A 6,850-nucleotide genomic window follows, 5' to 3' on the forward strand; every position below is an offset into this window, starting at 1 on the left:
CTGCTATTAAATCTCTGAGGCTAGACTTGAACTTGGGTCTTCTTGACTCCAGGTCCAGTATTTTATCTAGCCACCTGGCTCCCCACTATTGTCCTTTACCTACCCTCACAGTTTTTCTTGGGCTCATTGCACTGAAGTTGCCTGTCTCCCCAGAAGAGGAATGAATTTTTAGTGTTCCAATTCCACCTCTGCCTCAGTGTCCTGAGGAACAATTACATATTTGGCTCTAATTTGAGGGGTCATTCTTAGCAGGGGAGAAGAGAGGTAAAAAATATATCCAGAGTATAAATGTGAAACAAGTATGAAATAGGCAGTTATTCCCACACAGAAATGGGAATATTAAACAATTAAGAAATAGAGAATGGACACAATAAATTCGTAAGGTAGTTTTTAAACTTTCTTGGTACATTTCCCACTGAGCTACTCATTTGGTATTTTACATTTCACCTCCCATGAATACAAGGCCAATCAATGCAAAGTAGGCTTTTTTTCCCCTTTGGTTTCTTTTTGGGGGCAAGTTTCCCTTTTGGCTAGTCTATCTCTGCAGCTGTTTCCAATACAACTGCTCTGCTACTCTGGTGCCTGGGAAAGGAGAAGACACCAACTGCCTTGGGAGTTTATAAAGCCTTATACCAAAATAAAAGAAGAAGCAAAGGGGCAACCTAATCCCATATAGAGATCAGCAGAGGAGGTCATAACTTCACAGCTTATGACCAAATGGAAAGAAGAACCTCTGTCACCAACCTAGAGCTCAGAGAGCCCTTCACTTCTTTACTCTTCAAGGCTAGCAGAAAGAAGAGTCCACAAGGAGAGATATTTTCCCTTTAGTATATCTGGACTTCTTGCTAAGTAGTCAAGAGTCATAATGTTTGACAGGAAATAGAGGGTATCCTGACATGGAGGTGGGACAATTGGGTACCTCCATCACATAACCCCTAAGAGAAGTAAAAAAAATAAATTATATAATTACGTATGTATATATTATATATCATAAATATAGTATGTACAATGATATAAATAAGTATATAATATATATGATTTTGTTGTTATTTGGTCATGTCTGACTGTGACTTTGTGGACCATATGATGGTTTGTTTGGGTTTTTTGGTGTTGTTTTTTTTTTTTGCAAAGACACAAATGCTTTACCATTTCCTTCTCCAGTGGACTAAAAGGGTGTATGAGGTGTTCTGCAGTACTAGCACCTCTAGTGAGGGCTTGCTGAGCCTTTTTTCTAGGCTGCTTTTCCACCATTGGTATCTACCTACCACCCAGCTCTTCACCTGTGGCTCCAAAATGCTACATATAGGCTGTGCAGCAGCCACATCTGGGTAAAATCGTCTCGGCAGACAGCCTAAAACAGGTTAATGGTAACTGACATGCCTCAATGTCAATGAGTTAGGGGGATGCCTATCCCAAGCACAAGAGGATTTCCACCCTGGGGGGCGGGATGGACAGATGAGAACTATTTTTTCCAATGACCATGAAGGAGGATGAAGCAAGTACTACAGAGTGCTTAGAACTCGGTCAGACATGGAAAACAGCAAAGTCATTCATTATATTTGGGGCCATTTCCAGTAATCTTGACTTATGTTCTGCCACTAGAGTTTGATAACTTTGAAAGAGAGAATATTATATTATGCTACCTCTGTGCAACTCTGCCTCACTTAATCCTGTTGTACCCAAGTTTTGATACCCAGATTCGATCGTGGCAGGAAGAATCACTCTGACACTGCAATGTGCAAGAAGAGGCCCATATATTTTGCTAGCAGAGAAGCTAGGGTCAGTGGGAGAGAGGAAGGCTGGCCAGTCTGACCCCGAGGCATCTCCAGCCAAGGGTTTATATAGAAAGGTTTGGGGAAGGGGGGCTGGTGCATACATAATTATCAAGGTAGTGTCAGGGACAGGTGGTCAGGAATCATATGGGGAGGGGGTTTCAGGGTCAGGGGTCAGGAAGCATTTGGGGGGTTTCAGGATTAGGGGTCAGGAAGCACTTGATCAAACATTCATAAAAAGGGGTAAATATGCATCAGGTTAATAAAACATTCCCACGGAGGTAGATCAGGGTAATAAACATTCCCAGGAAGGGTAGTAAACATTTCTCAAGGAGGTGTTAAGATAGCTTTAGCTGGGAAACGTTTTTAGGTTTGTCATGGGGGGAGGTGAGGGAACAGAAAATATTTGGGGCTGGAGTTTTGATTTTTAGGCTTATCAATCCAATTCATGTTCAAATCAAGACATCATCCCAAGTTGTCATTGGTTCTGTTTGAAACGAAGAGTAAATGGATTAAGGTTAATAGAGAGTGAGTGACTTGCCCAGGGTTACACAACTAATAAGTCCTCGAGATCATATTTGAACTCAGATCTTCCTGACTCTAGGCTTAGTACTTTAATCTATTGAGCCATCTAGCTAGCTAGCTAAACATAGATATAGATAGATATAGAAATACATAAATGAATACCAGGATAATAACTTGTCCTCAGAACATTTCTATCTAGACTCTATCCAAAAAGATGAGAACAAGATAATGAAAAATAATAATGTAGTCATACATGGTCAATTATTGGTAGCTTTCCACTTCAAAGATGAATTCATTCATGGCTCTATAACTAAGAATTTTCATTCTCCAGGCAAGTCTAAGAGCTACCATAAAATTAACTTAAGAAAAATATTTTGGGGGTGGGGAGGAAGGGGAGAAACTCTTTGGGAGACCTCAAAACTCTGCACATACAGCCTCATGGACACTTCCCCTCAGACACAGAGACCCCAGGACAAAGAAAGTTGCTTCTACAGTGAGAGTCCTGCATCTAAGAGGAAGGAGCTCAGTAGGGTCACGCTACCAAGGAGCTTACTTTTTTTGTGGTAAAGCCTTCAGATTCCTGCCTGGGTAGAGGTTGTGCTGGCCTTCACATCCATTGTGCCACAAGTGGCTTTCATGCAAGCCTCCTTGTCTTATGTTTTGAGACAGGTTGGCTAACTTACATCAATTGATCTCACGCTGGGTTGTTTGACTGTGAAGGGCATACATCAAAAATAGATTGCCCCATTGATACAGTTGTGCCAGAGAAGGGAAAGTCTGTCCTCTAGAGATTCCATCTTATGCTTCAACACTACAGCAATTATTCTTAGATCCTCCAATTCTAGTGGGAAGCAAGATGGCCATAGTAACTGTCATCTCCCTCTGCCACGGGACATGACCATAAATGTCCTGGTGATTTTGTAGCAGACAACAATGTTGCCCCATCAAGGACCCCTGAGAATAGCATAATATTCAAAGTAGTCACCTGGGGACTAATTAAGGGAATGGATAGATGGAGATCAATGGTATAATAATAGCTAATAATTATATAGCATTTTAATGTTTGTAGAGTTCTTTATAACTTGGGAGAGTTAGGTGCTATCATTATCCCCATTTTTACAATTAAGGAAACTGACACAGAGAAAAAAAAATTAAGTAACTTGTCTAGAGTCACATAACCAGTATGTATCTATAAACAGAGTCAAGCCCTCCTGACTCCAAATTCAGTCCTCTCCATCTATTGCATTCTCTTATTGATTAAAGTGGAAAGGCAGAAAAGGGTGCTATCTAATAGATTCCCATCACTCTTACTAGCTAGGTGTGCCCTGGTTCATACCTGCTGAAGAAGTGAAATTCGGTCAGCATCCAATAAATTTCAGTGCTCTAATTCCTGATCATATTGCTGTTCTTAGATACCATTTGGTTGCCCTCTCTCCTCCTCTAAATGCTGTGAATCTTTATGTACATATTGATGGTTGCTTTTTTTCCATAACCTCCTTGGGAAATAATTGCAATAATAGGTTCTCTGGGATAAAGGGTATGAATAACTTAAATAACTTTGCATAATTTCAAGTTGTTTTCCACAATAATAGAACCAATTAATATACCTTCCTTCCCTTCCTAGAATGAGTTTTCCCATTCTTTAGCATCTTTACATATTCTAGGATTGTTTTAATTTTCATTTCTTTAATTATTAGTGATCTCAAAATATTTTTTCAGTTAATGGTAAGATAGTTCATATTTCTTCTTTTAAAAGCTTTCTTCATCCCTTTTGACCACTTTATTGGGAAATGTGTCTTAAAGATTCAGGCTTGTGAAAATTACTTCTAGATTCTGAATGTGAGACTATTCTGATATATTTTGAGCAAATATTTTTCTCACACTATGTCTTTTTATGTGAGCATCACTGGTTTTATTTAAAGGCCATTTTGATTTGTTTAAAAATTATTTGTTTTGATTTTTATAATCTCTTCTGTCCTGTTTGATTACAGATTATTTCCTTACACACTGTTATGATATATCCTCGCTCTGTTTTTCTCTCTCTGCTCTATTTTTATGGTTTGTTTTTTTTTTATAATTGCAACATTTATCCATATGGAAATTACAGATATATGGCATAAAATTCTAGTATAAACCTCTTAGTCTATCTTTCAGACTGATTTTGAATTTTCTTAGTAGTCAGTGTTTCTCCCAGTAGTTTATGTTCCCAGATTTATTTAATATTAAACAGCTATGTATATTTGTTTCTAGGTCCTGATTATCAATTATTACCCATTATTTATTTATTGTTTCAAGGTCTTGATTATCAATTGTCTATTAATCAACTGTTTTATTTTCATCCCTTACTAGATTATTTTGATAATTTGGTAATTCCTTTGTAAGATAGCCTGAATATCAAAGCCCTTCCCCTTACTATTTTTTAAATTATTTCTACTGATAGTCCTAATCTTTTGTTTCTCCAAATGAATGTTATTATTTTGTATAATTCTATAATTCTTTTGATAATTTGATTGTTAAAGTACTATGACTTCAAAGGCAGTTGCTTTGTTTGTTAAAACTTTCTTATATGTGGTAATGTTGCTTTTTTGTCTCTGCTCTAATAGTTCTTGTTGCATCTCTATTTTTGAGTTTTTTCTCTTCTACTCTCTGCTTCAGTCTACTACTTCATTAAAAATGTTACTACTTCATTAGAACATTTCTAATTTCTGTTATAAATTAGTGAGTCACTTTTTAATTTTTTTAAAAACTTCAATTATGCTTCCTTTAATTTTCTCATTGGAGGCACCTAGGAGATACAATAGATACAGTGTCTGAAGTCAGGAAGACCTGAGTTCAAATCCGACCTCAGGTATTTACTTGCTGTGTGACCCTGAGCAAGTCACTTAACTCTGTGTCAGTTTCCTCATCTCTAAAATGAGCTGGAGAAAAAATAGTAAATCATTCCCCTATTTTTGCCAAGGAAACCTCAAATGGCATCATGAAGAGTCAGATGTGATTGAACAAAAATTTTCTCGTCTTTGTGGTGCTCCATTTTCTTTTCGTGGATTCTAGTTATAGTGATTATGATATTCACTTCTAAAGAGTTTTCCTTGTATTCTTTTACTCCATAGTATCTCTTTATTGATGTTAGGTGCCCTTTTTAAAGCTTATTTGTTTCTTCTATTGACTTTTCTATGGATTTTCCTTGTGAACACTTCCATCTTTTTTCTTTTCTTTTGGTAATTGTTACTTTTACTTTATTTGCCACATTTCTTACTGCTCTGTGGTAATGTCTTACTCAGACTGCTTCTGAATTGTCTTACTTAAAAATGAGAATGCCGCTATAATTGTTCCATCTATAAACAGACAGTTTTAATTAAGGACAACACAGTGTAACTAAAAATTCTGTGTGCATTTATACTTGAAAATGCTGACTCACATCTGATAGATGGTTGAATTTATGTAGGAAGACAGAAGTGTACAATATTCAGTTCTCTAAGATACACAAATAGCTCTTACTTTGCTTTGGTAAAGTACAATTACTATGTGTAATATCACAGCAATTGTTTACTTATTCTCTAAAAGCAAAAGTATTGTAAGCTGTAAAGGTTATTTACTAGCAATGTTTAAAATTAGAAATTTAATTCAGATCTCCTTGTTAAGAAGAACTATTTTCTCTATCACCTCGAAGGACAAACTGTTTCCTGTGCACTGTTGATTTTATAATAGCTGTATTATAATTGCTTTTAGAATTGCAATGACCAGAATAGAAAGTACAGCATTGTAGCTATTGATTTACAGTTGTAGGTAGAAATGGAAAAAATATATTTACACCTCTCTAAAGATAGTATCTCTCTATCTTTATACAACTCTTCTCATGACTCTTTTTCAAATAGAAACCCTCTCTTTGTATAGTACTATGGAATTTGCCCATGGATGAAATTGCTTTCAGTCAATATACATTTATTGAGTCCCTACTAAGTGCAAGGCACCGTGCCTGACTTTATAAGAAAGAGAGAGAAATGTAAAACATAGTCCCTGCTTTTACATTTCTTGTGATCTAACTGGAGAACAAACTTCATACAGCATACAGATTCATACAGATTATAAATCAAGTTTAAAGTATAAAAGTAAGGAGGCACATGTGACAAGGGCAACCCACAACTCCTGGCACTACAAAACCAGGAGGTTCCTTCCCTCTTCAAAGAGTTTTCATAGATTTCCCCTGCAGTTCAGAATCTCTGATGGGAGTGTTGCCCATTCATTTCACAGGCTCTTCTCCAGAGCCAGCTCTATTTTCCATTGCTAGGGGTCCCATTCCTCAGAAGCTAACTTCCTTTAGATGATCTCTCTCTGTGTCAGTTTCTAGAACGTATACCTCCACTCACTGCTCGATGCAGTTATCTCCTACTACTTTGATAGCGCCCTTTAAAAGATGCGTGACTCACTCCCCCTTTCTAGGGACTCCTTGATAAGCAACTCCTTGTGTATATTATCTCTCAAACTCAAACTGCTAGATGGCTTGCTTTTTAACTAATTTAGCCAATTGCTATATTTCTTAGAAGGTATCAATT

This window comes from Gracilinanus agilis, chromosome 1 (genome assembly GCF_016433145.1).
Source record: "Gracilinanus agilis isolate LMUSP501 chromosome 1, AgileGrace, whole genome shotgun sequence".
NCBI classification, from domain to species: Eukaryota; Metazoa; Chordata; class Mammalia; order Didelphimorphia; family Didelphidae; genus Gracilinanus; species Gracilinanus agilis.